This window comes from Heloderma suspectum, chromosome 7 (assembly GCF_057233095.1).
Source record: "Heloderma suspectum isolate Gila_16-S chromosome 7, 16-S_ref, whole genome shotgun sequence".
Lineage (NCBI taxonomy): Eukaryota > Metazoa > Chordata > Lepidosauria > Squamata > Helodermatidae > Heloderma > Heloderma suspectum.
Window position 1 is genome coordinate 80,150,114 of NC_139464.1, and position 20,734 is coordinate 80,170,847.

Sequence of the window (20,734 nt, forward strand, 5' to 3'; positions counted from 1 at the left end):
CATTTTGGAAGCAACTGTAAGATTACATTTCAGCTGCAGGTGATTCACTAATAAGAGGGCTCCTTTAAAAACTGTTAAAAAGCTGGCTATTGGAACATTGTTTGTCATTGCTATGCTTTGCAGACCACGCCTGCAAACATTATGCGCAACCTTTCTGACTGGAATAAAGGCTTCTTCTTTCTGCAAAGAAGGCACAGTCCACTTACACTTGAATTTCCACTTGGTTTTCATCAAACAGGGCACTCAGGGGGCATAAGACTAAGAGGGACAACCCTGTACACATTGGCCTCACGCCATGTCCCTGAAAATCCTGGCTCCGCCTCTCAGTCCTCCCTGCCTTCAGCATGGAGATCTGGAAGGGGCTTGTACTCATGTTCTACTCATCTCCCCCCCCCCCAAGATTGGGAACCCTGGTAGGGGGCCCTGATCATGTGGAGAGTTCTACTCAGGTTCAAGTGAACCTGAGTAGAACCTGCTTGCAGACCTTGCCACTCAACCCAGCAAGGTTGGGAACAGGAAGGGTAAGGCTGGGGATGTTGGGACAAGGCCAACATACACAGACCCATGTCCCTTACATGCATTTGTATATCCTGCCTGGGCATAATGCCTGAAGAGGACTTTTCTCTCTCCTTTACTGGGCAAGAGTAAAGGTTGTCCTTTCTCCTCTACAACTAGGCCTTCTTCTTGACCATCTCAGACACAGAAGGCCTTGTCAGCAGGCAAACAGCTCTCCAGTCTGATGAATCTTTGGGATTAATTTTGTCCTGTGACTACAAGGAAATGTCTCCTCTGGCCTCTTCAGTGACTGTTTTGCACCTCTTCCAAATATCACTGTTTACATGTCATGGCTTGGTCTGGATCCAGGACCTGCCTTTCATGGATGGAGGGCTCTGCTCTTGGAAAATGCGTTAGCTCTGCTTTCCTTTTCCCTGCTCTGCAGCCTACCCTATTCAGCAGGGTCCCCCAACCCTCTGTGTAGCATTTGGGTGGGGGCTGGAAGGGCTACCATGGGAAAGAGAGGGCAAGGAAATTTGTGTTAGCCAGCCCAGTTGCACATACCTAAATCTGGATCCAACCCATTCAGTCTTTCAGTCCTTTCCCTTCCCGTTTCACCACTTTAGGAACATAGGAAGCTGCCTCATACTGAGTCAGATCACTGGTCCATTTAGTTCAGTATTGTTGACACTGGCTGGCAGAGCAGTTCTCTGCCAGGATTCTATCCTAGCCTTATCTGGAAATGCTGGGGATTGAACCTGCGACCTTCTGCTTGCCAAGCGTGTGCTCTGTCAATGAACTATGGACAGCCCGCTTTCATGTCCATCAGGCCTGTTCTTCCTCATAGACTCCTCATATTTTCTTTCTAATGACACTAGTGACTTCAGGTTGAGAGTTCAGTGCTTTCTGTGGGTTGGCTGATTTGGCCCCTGTGTTGAGGAAGCCTGCAGATATGTACACCTGCTCCCATGAGCAACTGTCTCAATGCCCTTTCCTGCAAAAGCTTCCCTGCAGTTAACAAGACAATATTCTTTCCTAGAAACAGATGGACTATCTAAAATAAAAACCCATAAAAATAGATTAGTCGATACAATACACATTGACAGATGCACCGAACAAACACCAGGATTATATTGCTGTAGCTTGAAGGACAATTCAGTATCAAGTCCAAACATTTTTTAAATAAGTTATCTGTTTTGTTCAAAATCTGCTCCTTTTCATATAGCTGGATCTCTGTGATATGCATGGATGGATGGACGGACAGACAGACAGACAGACATGCTATATGATGGGGCTGTCTTCATGCAACCTTTTGAAGAATGCTGAAGTCCTGGCTTCCAAATGTTAAGGGAAGAGAACAAGGGGCTGGGTTTAGTATCCCCTTCCACTCTGTCAAACAGCTGATTGACGTAATTCTATCTTCCTTTAAAGGGCTGCACATGAACAGCCCTGATGTTTGCTGCCCTCATGCACTTTTCGATTGGAGTCATGGATTTAAAAGTGTAAAGGATACATGCTTTAAATGTCCATATTTAAAGCAGCATTCAAATCAGCTCCCTGGAACAATTTGGTAGATTTCTTGTCTTCCAAAGAGTTGAAGATTATTTCAGAGATTACAAAGCTTAGTTGAAAAACCATTCAAGAACAGACACGCTTTTACATTGTGCTATATTCCATGGTGTTCATTTCCCATTTTTAAACAGAGTGTAACAAAAAAGAATTTCGCGAAGACTGTGAAATGGAGCATAAAGCTAGTCAATGTTTAGCCTGCCTGGAAGAAAACAATGCTGTATGCACTCTGTGACAACTGTGGGATATGTAAGAGAACACCACTTCATTTCCTTTCAAATCAAGGACACAGCCAACACAAAGGAACCTATATGTTGAGGTTCCCCATTGTGTGACACTCAAGCTCAATATAGCCAGGAAGAAGCACCATTTAAGTGGAGTCTGAATGCCATATTTTATCAATTTTCTTTTGTAAAGAACAGTAGCATTAGGATTGGACATAAGGTGAAGTTTCTGTGTCCGTTCTGAGTACCGCACTTTAAGAAGGATACAGACAAGCTGGAGAGGGTTCAAAGGAGGGCAACCAAGTTGTTCAAGGGACTGGAAACAAAGCCCTGTGAAGAGAGACTGAAAGAACTGGGCATGTTTAGCCTTGAGAAGAGAAGACCGAGGGGAGATATGATAGCTCTCTTCAAGTACTTGAAAGATTGTCACAGAGAGGAAGGCCAGCATCTCTTCTCGATCATCCCAGAGTGCAGGACACAGAATAATGGGCTCAAGTTATAGGAAGCCAGATTCCAGCTGAACATCAGGAAAAACTTCCTGACTGTTAGAGCACCACGACAATGGAACCAATTACCTAGGGAGGTAGTGGGCTCTCCCACATTGGAGGCATTCAAGATGAGGCTGGAGAGCCATTGGTCAGGGATGCTCTGTCTTGGATTCCTGCATTAAGCAGGGGGTCGGACTCGATGGTCTTGTAGGCCCCTTCCAACCCTACTATTCTATGATTCCATGATTCATTTTCTCAGAATAGAAAACATCATGGAGCAAACCTATGTTTTTATCACAAAAGAAAACTTCCTACATCAATCATGTGTATATCTCACCAAGAAGCTCAACAAAAAGTTATTTGAACACAACCCTCTATAAATAAATAGGCAACAACAAATACAGTACAAAAGTTAGTTTGAGAGACAGTGACTGGCTCAAGAGGTCCCAGATAACTTCACAGATGAGCAGGGATTTGAATCTAGATCTCCTCCTTAGTCTTAAGGCCAGAACTGTTTCCCCATCCTTAGCTTCTTCAGCCTTCCCCAACCTGGTGCCCTCCAGGTGTTTTGTTCTACAAGTCCCAGCAGCCGCAGCCAGTATGCCCAGTGGCCAGAAGCTGTAATCCAGAATATCTGGAGGGTCTCAGTTTGTGGGAGGCTGGGACATGTTTCATCCTGCACTTACAAGCCTAGCTGTATCTTATTGTTGTGGCATAATAAGGACTACAGGATGGTACTCTGGGCATGGGATTTCTAGTGCTCCCAAAATATCAGCTGGCCACTATGTTGCAGAAGAAAGTTTGTGAACACTTCGTGTGCGGGGTGGGGGAAGGCAGGTGGGGGGTCCTCCCTCTGATTCCCATCACAGCACAGTATATATTTCTAATATTAGGTAAAGCATCCACTCACTGTTAAGTTTCCTAGTCAGTGTATTCCTCATACGTGAAAAAAGTCACCGGTATATTTTAACTTCAAAAAGAAGCCCAGTTTGCTAACTCCCAGTGCTTCATGCTCACAGTGCTTTTTTTGATATTAATTAATTAGCCGGCTCCTATGAAGCAGGTAATTAAGTGGTGTTATCCGCACATTACAAATTAAGTTGGTGAGACACAGAGATTAGTTTTCACCTACAAATGATCAGTCTGTTTTATAATGAGTTAAGAAGTTCGGAGTTGATATACTTCAGTGTCAGTACTAGAGAAAAGGAAATATTTAGCAACATGTCTAGATTTCTTAAAGAGTCTATGATCAGTTCGTCTACTGGTGCGTCTTTTGCCTGTACACTGACTTGGTTCATAAAATTCATATAAAAAGGCTTCCTACAAATACAATATTGCAATTAGCCTTTTTACACAATTCTAATAATCTTAATTCATTAAGGGAGCAATCCTGTGGCCCACTAGACACCGTCTAGAGGGCCATAGGATATGCTCTTTTCCGAGAACTGACCTTGGAGCCCGTGCTCCGAGGTCAGTTCCCGGAAAACTGACCTCCCCCCCACATCCACGCTGCCTCCAAGGCACAGCAGAGAAGCCCCATCCTCCATGCTCATAAGAGGAGCGCGGACAGCCTGCAAACGGGCGTTCGGGGGGGGGGGTTCCAGGGCGGGGAGAGCGGAGCTGTGCATACAACACATCCAATGTGTCATAGAGCAGCTTCCTCTCCCAGTCGGCCCCCCCACCACTAGACAGTCGAAAACGGCTGTCTAGCAAAAAACAGCAAGGCAGGAGAGGTGCAGAGGGAATTATTCCCCCCCCCCCGTGCCTCTCCCACCTTGCTTTGGATAGGCGGTCACCTCCAAGTTCAGAGGCAGCCATCTATCTAGTTAGGATTGTGCCCTTAATTAATTAATTAAACCCATAGATATGTCTATAATACAACTACTTTGCTGGAAGTGGAAATAAAACATTCCTGCCAATATGTTCCCACATTTTTGGAAGAAGTTCTCATTAGTGATCTGTATCAGTCACTACAAATTTAGTTGAAGACACATTTTAAAAACATGGAGGGCATTCCTCTTTTTTTTATAATCTACAATCTTGTTCCATGTTAGCGTTCTTTGTGCCAGCAGCATGGAGTAAGGTGGGGTTCAGGAGCAATGGGTACACATCAGTTGAAATGAGTTTAGAAATAGCCACCATTTTAATTGGTTACAGCTCACAGAGCTTAGCATAAGGCAGGGCTACAGAATGTGCCCACCCTTCCCAGACTCCCATCAAGGTGCCTTACCCCTCTCACTTAAAAATAAATTACATTTTCATACCAGCAGCTGGGATTGCTGTGAAATAGGTTTCTGTTGGTGCTGGGAAACTGTAAGTTCAAAGGTGTTGTTTATAGTGTGTTTGGGCCTCAGACCCTATTTCTACCTTATATTCAGTCTTTGGGGCAAGTTACTGTCCTTTGCCACACTTCCCATGGTAGCCATTTTGTTGTAGTGCTGGTTTCTCAAATTGCCAAACGTGTACATGGCCTCCAAACATTGCCTAGCCCTGGTATAAAGCAATGGTCCAACCATTGGGCACCCTGAATGCTGTCTGATGTTCCCTTCACAGCTCACATGCTGGGGAAGTGACAATTGTATGGGAGTGGTATATTGTATTTTAATGTTTTAACTTCTGTAAACCACCCAGAGAGCTTCAGCTATGGGGCAGTATAGAAATGTAAACAACAACAACAACAACATGAAGTGGGCCCCTCCTGAGACCTGGGAGTGCAACAGGCATGACACCCCTGGGCTGGACTGATTCCCTGAATCCATACCACTTGTTGTCTTATGGGAACCCGCAGTAGGGTATGGGGACCATATTCCCACTTACTTCAGTGTTTGGATCCACCCCAATGACACCAGTGCCTGTAATGGAAAGTTGTGATAGCTTCAGTTGGTCAAGAATGTTGTGGCCAGGCTGCTGACTGGGTCCAGTAACAGGGAGCATGTGACTCCCTTGTTACAGCAACTTCACTGGCTACCAGTCTGTTTCTGGGCAGAATTCAGAGTGCTGACTAATACCTATAAAGCCCTGTACAGCTTTGGATCAGGCTAGATGTGCCTGCCTGGTTCTTGAGATCTTCATCTTCTGGAGATGCCGTTCTTACAAAACGGCCACCTTCAGAGGTGCATTTGGTGGTAACCTGAGAGTAGGGATGTAAGAACTCACCCTAGCTTGGTTTCTCTGGGTGCTCGCCAAAGTGGCACCCTTACTCTCACCCTCCAGGGCCCACGAGCTCAGCAACTTCCCCAGGCTCACTGCGATCCCGTTCGGTGAGCACCCACCATTTTTGCACCTTTGATTGCTACGTAAAACAGGAAGGGAAAAAATGCGCATATTTAAATATGCGCAGTTTGGAGCTGGGAGAGCTAAATAAGTGCAATATTAGAGGGATTATACCTCTAATATTGGGCTTATTTAGCTTTCCCAGCTCCAAACTGTGCATATTTAAATATGCACATTTTTTAAGTTCCTGTTGTTTTTACGTAGCAATCAAAGGCATGAAAATGGCAGGCACTCTCTGAACAGGATCACGGTGAGTCCTGGAGAGCATGAGCGGGCAAGAGCAGAGGCGAGCTGGGGGCGAGCAAGGACAGCATCTCGGCGGGCGCAGTCCGGGTGTTGCAGGCAGGGGGAGCCCGACAAATTCCCCGACCCAGTCAGGCCCCTGCGACATCCCTACCTGAGAGAGAGAGCCTTTTCTCCGGCTGAACATCAGGAGAAACTTCCTGACTGTCAGAGCAATACAACAATGGAACCAATTACCCAGGGAGGAGGTGGGCTCACCCAAGCTGGAGGCATTCGAGACGAGGCTGGACAGTCATCTGTCAGGGATGCTCTGAGTTGGATTCCAGCATTGAGCAGAGGGTTGGACTCGATGGTCTTGTAGGCCCCTTCCAACCCTACTGTTTTATGATTCTATGATTCAGTAGCCACTCCCAGGCTATGGAACTCCCTCCCAAGGGAGGCTAGGTTCACTCCCTCTCTGCTGCCCTTCCACTGGCAGGCCAAGATAACTTTAATCAAGAAGGCTTTTAGCCTGTAAGTGGGTCTGTTGGGTTGGGTGCTGGGGTATTTTATTATTTTTTTCTGAAGTTCAGTTACCTTATTGTAATTGTTTTAGGTGTTTTAAATTGTTTTAAATGTTGTATGTTAAAATGTTGATAATATGCTTTATTATCTTGCATTAGCATTAGTAGATTGTAATTTTTGTGACAGCCCAGAGAGCTTCAGCTATTGCATGGTATAGAAATGAAATGATGATGATGATGATGCTTTTATTGTATTTTATTGTTTTAATCAATTTTAATTATGCCTGTAAGCCACCTTGAGTGCCATCTCTTGATAGAAATGTACGGTACAAATCAAATAAATTAAATAATTGGAAGAATACAAGAATAGGCCAAAATAACAATATTGCCATGAGGAAGGAAAAACTGCACATTGCTGAGGCCAGTCACCAATGTGGGTAAAATTCCCCCCAAGCCCCATCAAGTGGATGCTAACCGCTGTCCGTAGCAAGCAGTAAACATTAAAATTAAGGAGGGTGTCTGGGGAAGCCAGCAACAGCAATGCCACAGCCTCAGGCCAGGCCTAATTTATTTAGCCTCAGAATGGACCAGAGGGAAGACATTCCCTTTCAGATCCCCATAACCCCCAGTGTGGCTGATTGGCTCCCAGTTCTGGGGAATGCTGGGAGTTGTAGGACTTTTTCCTGTCTAAACATGCATAGGATTGCACCCTTATAATCTGATAGGCACAATACAAAAGTTGGGGGAAGGGATAGGGTGAGAAGAGCAAAATAAACACACCAGGTCTCACAATAGTTGCAAATACAATTTACTTTAAAGTAACACATTTCTTTTTGGCTTGCTTCAGTGTATGTTCTCTCTGTTGTGCTAAGAAAATCACATGTTCAGTACTTTTGTATTTCCCAAGTTTCCTTGTCAAGAGAGGAAAAGCGCATTGGACTGTTATAGGTCAACCTCATTCTCTTCCACAGTTTAGAATCCCTGAAGACCCTGAATAATAAGAAAGAAGAAATATACAAATCTTTAATCTGCCTGCATGGTTAAAAACAACAACAACAACAACCAAAAAAAACCCCATAGCCTCATGTTCAGGCAAAAGTAAGTCATTTCCATCCAAAAGAATGATAGGTTAGTGTATAGTAAGTTCTAAAATGTGTCCTCTGAGTTATTCCTTAATAACCATCCTTTGTCTTTGTATTTCTAAGGATGAAGCCAATAGTGACAAAGAATCATCACAATGATGGCTTCTAAAAAGTAAACTTTGAACTCTTCTTTTTCACTGGGTTGCATCGAGATTTAGGCACATACAACTAAGGATCTACGGATTTTGTTAAATCCATTTTGTCAGAGTTTTGTGGACTGTCAGGCATCTTTGATTCCATCATCTGGTCATTGATGGAATCAGATTTTTTTAGGGATGTATGAAAATTTTGTTCTACCTATGCCAATATACAGTAATGATAATTCACTCTTGCGCTAATGCACATTACCAGAAGTGCAAATTTGTGCAAATCCCACCCCCAGCCAAAACAAGAATGGTTTACAAGTCTGCAGAATCCATGCAACTTGGAAAAAGTCAGTCTGCTCTGGAATCCTTAGGTCAGATTCGTAGAAATTCTGAACTCAATTATATCTACAAGTCCATTTTAGATTTCTCCAACTTCCCTGCATGTGACTGGGGCCAGATCTACACCTTGCATCATATCATTACAATCCCATCATGGTAATGCTATATCCCTCTTGCGCATTTATACCACGTAGGACACACAATGATATTTGTTGTGGTTTATTGGATAATGTGGAATAAAAAGTAGGAAATAACACTACAAAAGTGGTATATCAAGTGTGTAATATGCCCCAACAGTTATCAGTGCACTTCAATACTGCTATAAAGCAATAGCGTAGAACTAGCCTGGGCTGGTGAAAGTGGACTTCCCCTCCCCTCCCCACAGCAACCCCCCCACCTCCCAAAAATGCTACATAGAGGGTCAGGGGACCCTGCTGATTGAAGTGGGCATTGGTGCAGGGTAGAAGGACAATCTCATATCTCATGAATTGGATTAGTGCAAGTGTTTAGAGTTAGTTCACAAGTGACACTAACAGTGCAATCTTATGCATTTACCAAAATTTGGAAAACTCTCCATGAAGAACTTGACAAAAAGAACTTGAGATTTTTTTTTTATTTTTTAAGAATGTGGGAGAAAACGGAGTTAACAGATTTATCTGTCCTCCATGCCCAGGCCTTTGAGTGCTAAGCTCTCAAAGCTTAAGGTCTGAATCCCTGTGAATGCAAACACGTCAGTGTTTCATCAATGTTGCCATCTCTTTTTCTGACAGGGTCCTCTCTTCTTGAAATGCTACACAGCAGACAGATGGATCATGGGCTTTTCCATGCTGGGAACAACTGTACAACTGAACAACTGTTTTGAATTTGGCTGGTGCAGATGGGTGAGAATTTCAGTTCAGTTCATTTTAGGGATGGCGTGGGCACCGTTTTGGTCCGCAAATCTGTCAGACCACTGGCACCCGCACCCCCCAAGCTGTATCTGCTGAGCTCTCTCCCCCATTTGCTGGTCCCTGGACCATCGTCTTGCATTTGGTAAGCAGTCTCTGTCCCTGTCGCCATGTTTTTAAAAAACATGGTGATCGGCAGCCCTTGCCCATAGACTTATATGCAAAATCGTGATGTGAAACTAGAGTATATGGGCGATCCACAGCAGTTTTTGCCTATAAGTCTATGTGCCCACATAGACTTATATGCAAAAAGCACTGTAGATTGCCCATATGCTCTAGTACCACAGCACTATTTTGCATATAAGTCTATGGGCACAGGCTGCCGATGGCTATGTTTTTAAAAAACATGGCTATCGGGACAGAGACGGATGGTCCCAGGTAAGTTGCAGGCTGCTCACTGAGCATGGAGGGGGGCTCAAGTGCAGCCCAGAGGGCCAGCGAGTGGGGGCAGAGGCTGGGCAGGCACCTGGAGAACCAAGACAGGAGGGCGCTTGTCCATCCCTAGTTCATTTTGCATCGGAATTGATCAAAATTCACAAAGCTCTTCATATGTGAGAAAGAAAGAACTGGAGATTTTAAAAATTCCAATGTGGGAGAAAACTGACAGATTCTCCCATCCCTGTGTATGTCTCCTTAGAAGTCAGCCCCCTTGACTTCAATGGGGCTTACTCCCAGGTAAGTGGGTGTAGGATTGCAGCATAAGAATACATCGATAGCTCTAGTGGTTTCTCTTTTTTGGTTGATGTTGAACGTATAAATATAATTAATGTGTCCAGGGGTAAAAAGAGAGAGAGAGAGAGAGAGAGAGAGAGAGAGAATGTGTCATCATTCAAATTATAATTCTAGAAATGTAGCTAATCAGTTTGCGAATGTGTACTTTCCTTTTCCTATAAAAAAGATGTGGCCTTAAACACGTGTATTTTGTCAGTGACTACCATTCTTATTATTTCCTACATTTATTTGTTGCGCTTCCACAAAGTGCTTAGAGTAACTTACCCTGGGGAAACATGCCATCTGACCCTCTCCTCTTGGAGAATTGGCTCATAACAGAAAATGATGTGGACAGTGTTTCAGACAGCCTGAAAATACTAATGTTTAAGTGTGTGCAATGTTTGTCCATATGACATCATTCCACAGATACAAAAATGTAGGAGAATAATATAGGGCACAATACTATGCATGTTTAGAGAGGAAAAATTCCTACAACTCCCTGCAAGGTTGGCTGGGGAATGCTGGGAGTTGTGGGACTTTTTCCTGTCTAAACATGCATAGGATTGCGCCCTTGGAGAGTATTGTTTTGGAGGTCTTTCAAGAAGTATTCATTGCAAATTATTTGCTTTTTTACATAGTGCATATGTATATCTACTGAGCTGAAAATATTGAATATACTGAAGTGTTGGAAGCTGCAGTGTTAAAAGGTTAGCAACAACAGCTTGGCTGAAACCAAAAGCTTCCTATTAAGAGAAGTGAAGAACCAGAGCAATGAAACAAATAGGACGACTCGGCAGCTGACTGTCACAGAAGCGACTGCGTGGCCTGAGCTACTTTCATCTCTAGAGCAAACAGAATTCAGTTACTATTGGATATGATCAATTATTGCCAAAGGGCTTGCCAAGTCTATTTACTGTGCTGGTACAAATGTGGCAGCTTTCTTCTCAGAAAGGTTATCAAATGTTTCTGGAACGATGAGAAAGAAGAGGTGGGGGGAAGCAAACAATATTAAGAAACACAACAGAAACATGATTTTAAGTTCATTCCAGTCCAGAGAAGCCCATAATTTTGCAATGTAAAAGCTACAAAGTGTGGCAAGGAAAGTACCAACACAAAAAGTCCCAGATGGTACCGGAAAATCGATCAGCTGTGCTTCCCAACTACTTAACAGCACCAGTCGAGTTTAAAAAAAAAAAAGGAAAAAGACTCCCAGCTGCTCAATGGACGAATCACTATAATATTTGGTGTAAAAATGTCGCTGGTACTGCTATGGCTGTGGCTACAATTTACACAAAGCCTGAGGTGTTTTGTTTTGTTTTCAATTAAGCCAAGGAAGTTAAGCCTACTGCCTGGGGGGGGCGGGGAGGCAATAACGTAAAGCCTTTATTGACTCTGAGTCTGAATGTCAAAGTGGGATAGGGTTGGGAGTCCACTTGTTTATGCAAACAACTGTCATCATTCACTAAATTCAAAACAAACACTCCACGTGTAAGAAACCTGACAACACTGCACTAGCCTAGTTAGTTTTTTGTTTGTTTTTGCAAACTGTATAATATGTGATGGTACAATTATGCTAAATTGTTTTTCAAAATAGCCATATGACAGTCAGTCAATTTTTCAACTAAGAACAGTATCAGTTATATCTGGCAGTCAATTTTACAGAAAGTTATATCTAGCCGTCTATGGACCCCCAGTGTGATTCTATTTCGACTATAATAAGTCTTCCTCAGGTACTCCTGTAGACATAACACATTCTAATAACAGTTTACAGAGACTGTTGAAGTAGTTTCACTCTCCCGAGTGACTGAATTCTGCTGTTGCTTTGACTGGTCATGAGAGTATATCAACACATTGGGAGGGGTGAGCTAGAAAAATCGAAGGGATTATCTCACTTTTAACCCACAAATTAAGTGGGCTATTTTGCCTTTACCAACCAGTAGACCACTGAAAATGGTCAAACTTCAACTTCAAACATTGTTTTGTTTGAAAATTGAGTGACCGTCTATAATTGATATGGTTGTTTTGAAAAACCATTTAGCATAATTGTATCATCGCGTATTATTTGCGCACACACAAATTAACTGGGCCAGTGCAGTGTTGTCAGGTTTCTTATACTTGGAATTTTGAATTTGCTCCTGGGAACCTTGTCTTTTCTGTTCTGTCATCATTTACTGTCAATCAATGAAGTAACCAATATCTGCTAAGGACACTGTGTTAAGGAATCATTTAAAAATCATTTGGTGACTGATCACTAATTAGCTATCAGCCAGTGGGAGATCTGCTGTCATTCCCTTCAGGGAATGCCCTCTACTAAGGTAGTGAGTGAGTTCCATTCCATCCTCCATCTGGAGAGAAGGAGGCAGGAGGATACCAGATGAACTTCTAAATGTTGCATAGTTTTTGCTTTGTTTTTATGTTTTAAGTGACTGCAATGGTGAGGCTGTTTGGTTTTGATTAGCTTGTGCCCCCACCAATTTGTTTATGTCCTGCCAATCCCATTGCGCAAGCAGCCCCACCACCTGTGCAATGGCAATTTAGTGCTTGCTTGGGAAAGCCCCCCAATGAGTAGAAACATAAGGGAGCTCCACTGACCTGTCTCCTTCTAGAAACAAGTGTTTCCTTTCATTGCAGAGTTTTCCCTAAGAAGCATGAAATCTCCCTTGCAAACTCAGTGGGTCCTCCGTGCACAACAGAATTGGCAAGACCACCACTTGCAGGAGGGAATCAGCAGAGCAGAAAGAAATCAGCAGAGGCATAAGTGCCCCGTTGGATTCTGCCCAGTATTGGAGACAAAAATAACTTGAGATTCCAGTTTGGGAGAGGCTGGAACTGACAGTTTTGTCCTACCAGGTCCAGGACTTTTGAGTGCTTAGCTCTTAAACATCTAGGTTTGAATCCCTATATATTCACCCATCTTAGTGCTTAATTATGGTTGCCACCTCTTTTTTCAAAACAGGGTCCTCATCTTTAACCATTCTATGGCAGGCAGGCACATCATGCTCCTCTCCATGCTGGGAATAGTTGTACCTGTTGAATTTGCCTGGTGCAGATGGGTGAGAATTTTGTTTCAGTTCACCTTTGATAAGAATTTACCAACATGTCCTTTTTTAATTGTTCACTGCTTCAGAACATTCCCAAAGTTCTTCATAACTTGACATTTTTTAAAAAAATGGAATGTGGGAGAAAGCAAAACTGACAGATTTCCCCCTTCCCTTAGTGCAATTGGGGTTCTACCATTCCTTCCCCAGAGCAGCATGGTAGATTCTGTACTTAGATGAAACTGAATATATAGTTTAACGTTTTCTCATTTTGTAGGTCTTCAATAATGTGTTGCCCTAGTTTGACTCCATAACTGTCTCTTGTCTTCATTCTGGGTAGGGAGAGGCAAAGATATATTAAGGAAATACAATCATAATAAAACAAAAATAAGGTTGCAATTTCCTTGGTGTGACAGTCATAATAATTGTGTTTTATCTCCAGTTTAAAGTATTTCAGCCAAGCATGGACTGTTGCTAAAGATAAGATAATAGCAGCTTCTGTCCCCAGAGAATTACTGGGTGCCATCATCATTTACACCCACGTTTTAAGGTAATGTCCTGCTTATCACTTGAAAACTGGATTATATAAATATAAAGCTGCTCTTCTTGTGCTCTTGTTCTACTAAGCTGAGTTGTTTTCCTAAAATGTTGAGCTGAGTATTTCAAGAGGCTCTCGGTTTCATCACACAGCCCATAGAAATCGTGTCTCATAAAATACACCCTTGAGGGAAAAAAATATCCTCAAAGTAAATAGGTGGGCATATTTCACAGAGAAAATGCCAAATGAACTGTCCATAAAATGGTCAAATAGAAATATTACATGTCCATCCATAAAATCAACATGGTAACCACCATACATACACCATACAAGAGCAGGCCTGGACATGACGTGAACGCAGAAGAAGTAGGAAGTGCAAATACTTTCTACTTCTTGTCTGACACAGTTTTATCACTTCCCAAATGGCATGTTTGCAACTCTCCAATCCTAGATAAAACTTATGATGCAGAGACAGCTCCACATTTACCAAGTTAGGGAGATGCAAAAATTATATTTGGGAGGATTACTTCTTTCTTTTTTTAAGGGATTACATGAGATGCTTGCACTTCTGATCTTCCTGCATGTGCATGTGCATCTCATCCAAATCCATCTTTGCACGTTCACTAGGAGTGTACAAAAGTCACTTACCTGGTCTTGCAGCTTGTTTCACGGTGGGGGGGAGGCGCTTTGCTGCTCCCCCCGAAGTTCAGGCCGGGGGGGAGGCTTCCCGCCTCGCCCGGCCGAAATTCAGGCCGGGGAGGAGGCGCCTCGCCTCGCCTGGCCGCGAAATAAAAAGTTAAAAAAAAAAACGCCCCCGTGATAGGCTACGTGATGATTTACGTAGCCTATCATGGTTAGATCTGCAAAGTCAGCCTTGATAGGCTACGTTAATCGTCACGTAGCCTATCATGGGTGACTTTAAAAAAAAAAGCGTGTATGCAAATGGCGGCCCCCATAGGGAGCCGCCATTTGCATTCCTTATTTGGTCGCTGTAGTCTACGTAATCTTTACGTAGACTACAGCGACCAAATAAGGAACGCGAATGGTGGCTCCCTATGGGGGCCGCCATTAGCCATACGCACTTTTTTTTTTTTAAGTCACCCATGATAGGCTACGTGATGATTTACGTAGCCTATCACGGCTGACTTTGCAAATATAGCCGTGATAGGCTACGTTAATCGTCACGTAGCCTATCACGGGGGCGTTGTTGTTGTTTTTTACTTTTCTTGGAATGGTGGCAGCGGCAGCCGGTTGAAAGACCGGCTGCCGCCCCCGCCCCTGTCGAAGCCCTGCCGAACCGCCGCTGTGACCCGCCACCGGGAGTGACATTCGGGAAAGGTAAGTCCCATCCCGGGGGGGCGGGGGGGCGGAGAATTTCTCCCCGAAACTACTTCGGGGGACCGAATACATTGGCACTGGGCCCCCCAAAGTTTCGGCGAGAAATTCTCTGACACCCCTAACGTTCACATACTATTGTGCTCACCTTTTCATGTGTAGAATTGCAACTTAAATTCCTTAGTACAACATATGGTTAAAGAAGCTGGTACTAATGAACACAGAAGATGTAATTTCCAAAAGCACTCAGTGCTAATTTATTTGTATTGTTATGAATTATTTACAGCAAAAACACTTGTGCTGTGTAAAACATTAAACAAACACAATGAAGGCCTAATCCCAAAGAGCCAACATTCATCAAAGGTAAGAATTAAAAGACAGTAGAGTAAGGGGGAAAGAGGAAGTAAAACAAGTGGCCATGAAGTGGGCAAGTGTGGAGGAAAAGTTTTGAATGTGCACATAACTTCTAAATACATTCCTAAAGTAATATAGACAATCCCAGAGTGATTTTTTAATTATAAAGTTTCAGCTTTAAGTATTTCTGTATATACTTATTGGCTTGTCCTCCTTGTTCCCCCAGGATGATGAGAGGAAAATGTCACCATCTCATACGGAGCAAAATGAAGAAGTGAAAAGAGAGAGGTGAAAAGTGTACAGACAAAATTTGTCATGAACAACAAGTGCAGAACATGTTACCATGCAACAGAGAGGAAGGGATAGCCAAATCTGTCTGTTTTGCTTTCTGTAATGTTCACATTTTTTTTTTAAAGCACAAGTTCACTTTGTCCCATTTCCGCATCAGATTGCAATTTTTTAAAATCTTTCACAAAGGATCATATGCATTTTTGAGCATACTTCCTTCTAACATATCTCTTTTTTGCAGCAGGCTGGCTCCAACCCTATTTAGGGATGGCGGAGAATTTCTCCCCGAAACTTCGGGGGGCCGAGCGCCAACGTGTTCGGCCCCCCGAACAAGTTTCGGGGAGAAATCCTCCGAACCCCCCCCCGCACCCCCCCCCGGGACGGGACTTACCTTCACCGAATGTCCCTCCCGGTGGCGGGTCCGGCCGGCGGTTCGGCGGGTATTCGAGCAGGGCGGGAGCAGCAGCCGGTCTTTCGACCAGCTGCCGCCGCCGCCATTGCAATCAAAGAAAAAAAAAACGCCCCCTGATAGGCTACGTGACGATTCACGTAGCCTATCACGGCTAGATTTGCAAAGTCAGCCGTGATAGGCTACGTCAATCGTCACGTAGCCTATCACGGGTGACTTTAACAAAAAAAAAAAAAAGCGCGTACGGATAATGGCGGCCCCCATAGGGAGCCGCCATTCCTGTTCCTTATTTGGTCGCTGTAGTCTACGTAAATGTTTACGTAGACTACAGCGAAAATAAGGGCAACGCTATTTGCATTGCCCTTATTTTCGCCGTAGTCTACGTAAACATTTACGTAGACTACAGCGACTAAATAAGGAACGCGAATGGCGGCTCCCTATGGGGGCCGCCATTAGCATACGCGCTTTTTTTGTTGTTGTTAAAATCACCCGTGATAGGCTACGTGACGATTGACGTAGCCTATCATGGCTGACTTTGCAAATCTAGCCGTGATAGGCTACGTGAATCGTCACGTAGCCTATCAGGGGGCGTTTAAAAAAAAAAAAAAACTTTTGCGTTCGCGGCCGGGTGAGGCGGGAAGCCTCCTCCCTGGCCTGAATTTTGGCCGGGCGAGGTGGGAAGCCTCCCCCCCGGCCTGAATTTCGGCCGGGGCGAGGCGGGAAGCCTCCCCCCCCGGCCTGAACTTCACGGGGGGAGCAGCGAAGCGCCTCCCCCCCACCACGAACGTCCTTCGATGACAGGTAAGGGACTTTCATCCACCCCTAACCCTATTGCATTTTAGACAGGCAGAAAAGCTGTATTCTTTTTGCCAGGCTTTGGTTTTTAAAATCCATTTCAGTCGGGCTTCAGGCCTGGGCATGGGACAGAAACGGCCTTGGTCGCCTTGGGGGATGATATGAGGAGGTCTCTGTATAGGGGTGAATGCTCCTTCCTTGTTCTCCTTGACCTCTCAGCAGCTTTTGATACTGTTGACCACGGTATCCTCCTGGACCCCCTGGAGGGGTTGGGCATTGGAGACACCGTATTACGGTGGTTCCGGTCCTTCCTCTCCGGCAGGTACCAGAGGGTAGCACTGGGAGAGGAGGTTTCGGACCCGTGGCCACTCAGTTGTGGCTGCCACAGGGTTCCATCCTCTCCCCCATGCTATTTAACATCTATGTGAAGCCGCTGGGGGCTATCATCAGGAGGTTTGGGGTGCGGTGTCATCAGTATGTGGATGACACGCAGCTCTACCTCTCATTCAAATCTTCACCAAGGTTGGCCGTAGAATCCCTGTCCAAATGTCTGGAGACGGTGAGTGGCTGGATGGGGAGGAATAAGCTGAAGCTCAACCCTGACAAGACTAAGGTACTTTTGGTGGGAGACAAGAGGAGGTTGGGGGATGTTGACCTGGTGTTGAATGGGGTACGGTTACCCTTGAAAGACCAGGTCCGCAGCTTGGGGGTCATCTTAGATTCCCAGCTGTCCATGGAGGCTCAGGTGTCAGCTGTGAGCCAGACAGCACTGTACCAACTCCATCTGATACGGCAGCTGCACCCCTACCTTCCCGACCATCTGCTCCCATCGGTAGTACATGCCCTGGTCTCCTCTCATTTAGACTACTGTAATGCGCTCTACGTGGGGTTACCCTTGAAGATGGTCCAGAAGCTGCAGTTGGTACAGAACGCGGCAGCTCACCTGATTAAAGGCAGCCATCGGCAAGATCACATCACTCCAGTGCTGAAGGAGCTGCACTGGCTACCAGTTGTTTTCCAGGCCAAATTCAAGGTGTTGGTTTTGACCTTTAAAACCCTATATGGCTCCAGCCCAGCCTATCTTAAGGAGCGCCTCCAGCAACACCAGATAGGCCACTCAACAAGATCAGCCTCGGATGGCTTTCTCTCTTTCCCATCAGCCAGGATAGCTAGGCTGGTGAGGACAAGGGAGAGGGCCTTCTCTGTGGTGGCCTCCACTCTGTGGAACTCCCTCCCTAGGGAACTCCGCCATGGAGGAAGCTCTTTAATGAGCTTCCTCCATGCATTAAAAACATGGTTGTTCAGGCAGGCATTTGTGGTGGGCTAGGGTAATTTTAGAAATGTGATGTTTTTAATGTAGAATTTTATTGTGTAAACTGTTTTGATTGTTGTACATTGCCCAGAGGGGCTGGGTGACCGGCCAGATGGGCGATTAATAAATTTAATAAATAAATAAAAATAAATAAAATGGTGTTTGGTCTGTTTTTTAAAGAATGTTCTGTTTTTGGTTTTAATGTTATTGTGGCATAGTTGGATTTCAAGGCATCTCTATACCAGCCTAAAATCCTGCATTTAAAATGGGGCTTTCTGCTTCCGTTTGAAATGCAGAATCACGACTCCTTTTTCCATTATCTTTCATTGATCTCACTCCTCTTCTTGTCACTTTTCCTCTTTTCATGGAGGGAACTCAAGTGGAACAAAATGGGGTAATCTGAAAGCTCGTTATCTGCGATCTATTTAAAAATGGAACAAAGGGCATTTAGTGCAGGGATGCCTTGGACGATCACGACATCATGTAAAGAGCCCGCAAACTTCCATGAAGGAGCACTCTCAATCACAGGATAAAAGCTCCGTGTGAAGAAAGTCTTAGTGTACACCACTTTGTGGGCCCTGGTGATCAGAAAAGCATATATAAATAATAAAATAACATAAAAATTGTAATGCTCGCAGTTCTATATGCATTTTTTATTTGAGAACTGCATCACAAAATTGACAGATGTGCAAATACCAAAGGTTGACAGTGTTTTGGTTTGTTTATTTGTTTGGGAAGTGTGAGTAGGTTGATTCATATTGATATACAAACTAAATGAATTTCTCCCCCATCCCTGGATTTCATAGAGTGATAAAATTCAATGATATGCTTTTCCAGATCCTCTGTGTAGCTCTTGCAGTATTCTACCTATGAGAATACAATCTAGACCAGGGATGACCAAAACCCTCCAGAAATTTTGATCAACATCTCCCATGATCCCTCACCATTGGCTATGCTGCCTAAGGCTAATGGGAGTTGTAGGCCAAAACATCTGGAGGGCCACAAGTTGCCTACCCTGATCTAGACCAACAGAATGTCAGGTGCAGACAGAACATGCACTGTGGGAAATTATGTATAGAACAAATAACTCCAGAACAAGTAAACCATATACCATAGGGGAAGGGAAAATAACAGGATCATTAGCCAATCTCACCTGAGGAAAAACATATTGATATCATTTGATATTAGGCAACATGATTTGTTCAAGGATACACATATGGAGTCAGAGTACTACAGCAAATCCAAGGGTACCCATTTGAGAAGAATTTTGTGTGTTTTGGCACAAGATGGAATGGAAACAAGAACAATACAAGCAAAACTGAGCAGCACCCACGAGACTATATTACTAGTTTATACATCAGTACTGGGTTACTGCCTAGCTTGGCCCAGATCTGATATAATGATTATCACAATGAACTCCCAGTGAACTAGATCCTTCTAATTTTTTGAAATAACGTCCTGTCTCCCAGAACATGGAGTAGGATTGTAGCATTAGGTGGATCCTGTCAGAGAAGGTGCCTGGTTCCTCAGTCTTGTGTAGGGATGTCCGAAATGTGCTCCTACCAAGCTTCTTGACTTCCACAGTTTCCGTCCTCTGCCCCATTCCGCTGTCCACAAGCCCCCGGTATTCTCCATTTTTTTTCTGCTCCAGAAATACGTAGATAAATACGTACCAACCACAGAAAAAATCCTTCACCCAGTAGCCGTCCATCTCTGCCAGTCTGCATAACTTCTGGAAAAAACACTACTTTTCATAAATGTTTACATATTTTTCTCATGGTGGGAACTCCCCACGTAACTTCTGTAAGAATCATGGGTTTTTCATAAATGTTTGTGTATTTTTCCCCTTGGCAGAAATTTTTCCCACCTTCTGCGCGCTCCGACGCTGACTTGTTTTCTTGTATAGGGACTGTGATTTTATTAATTTCTGAGTATTTCTCATTTCTGTTCCTCTCATTTACTGTTCTTGTTAACCTCAGAAAACCAAGGGTCCCACCAAATAAAGGCACACATTTAGCTTCCCATGGAAAGGAAAGAGGCTGCCTAAACACACGCTGCTGAGGGATGGAGTCCATCATGCATCCTGAAACGCAGGCTGCTGGGAGATGGAGTCCTTCTCAGGCCAAAACACAGGCTGCTGGCCTTCCCCACCATGTGCAGCTGCAGCCACCCCCACCCAAGCCCCAAGCCCTCAAATAAAGGTTCACATTTAGCTTCCCATGGAAAGCAAAGAGGCTGCCTAAACACAGGCTGCTGGAGGATGGAGTCCTTTGCTGCTAGTCTTCCCCCACCATATGCCACCCGCCACAAAATCACTAAATTGGGGCACATTCATGTAAATTATATCAAAGAACATACCTTCACTGTAATAAAGGTTGAACAGTGCCGTAGAACCAGGGCCGCACTTCCCAGTTGCAGACACTCTGTCTGCAGCAGCAGTGCCTCTCGACTCAAGGAAGTGAAGAGAGTGATGACCAAACTGAAGGCAGGAAAAATGGTTGGACTCCCTCCCATCCTCCCCCCTCGCTCCTCCCTTCAGTTCCCTCCCTTCGATGACCTTATCTTCCTGGTGTGGGGGGGGTGGCCTGGAGGGATCTCAGTCACCTGACCTCACCTGACCTCACCTCAACAGACAATTAAAAAAA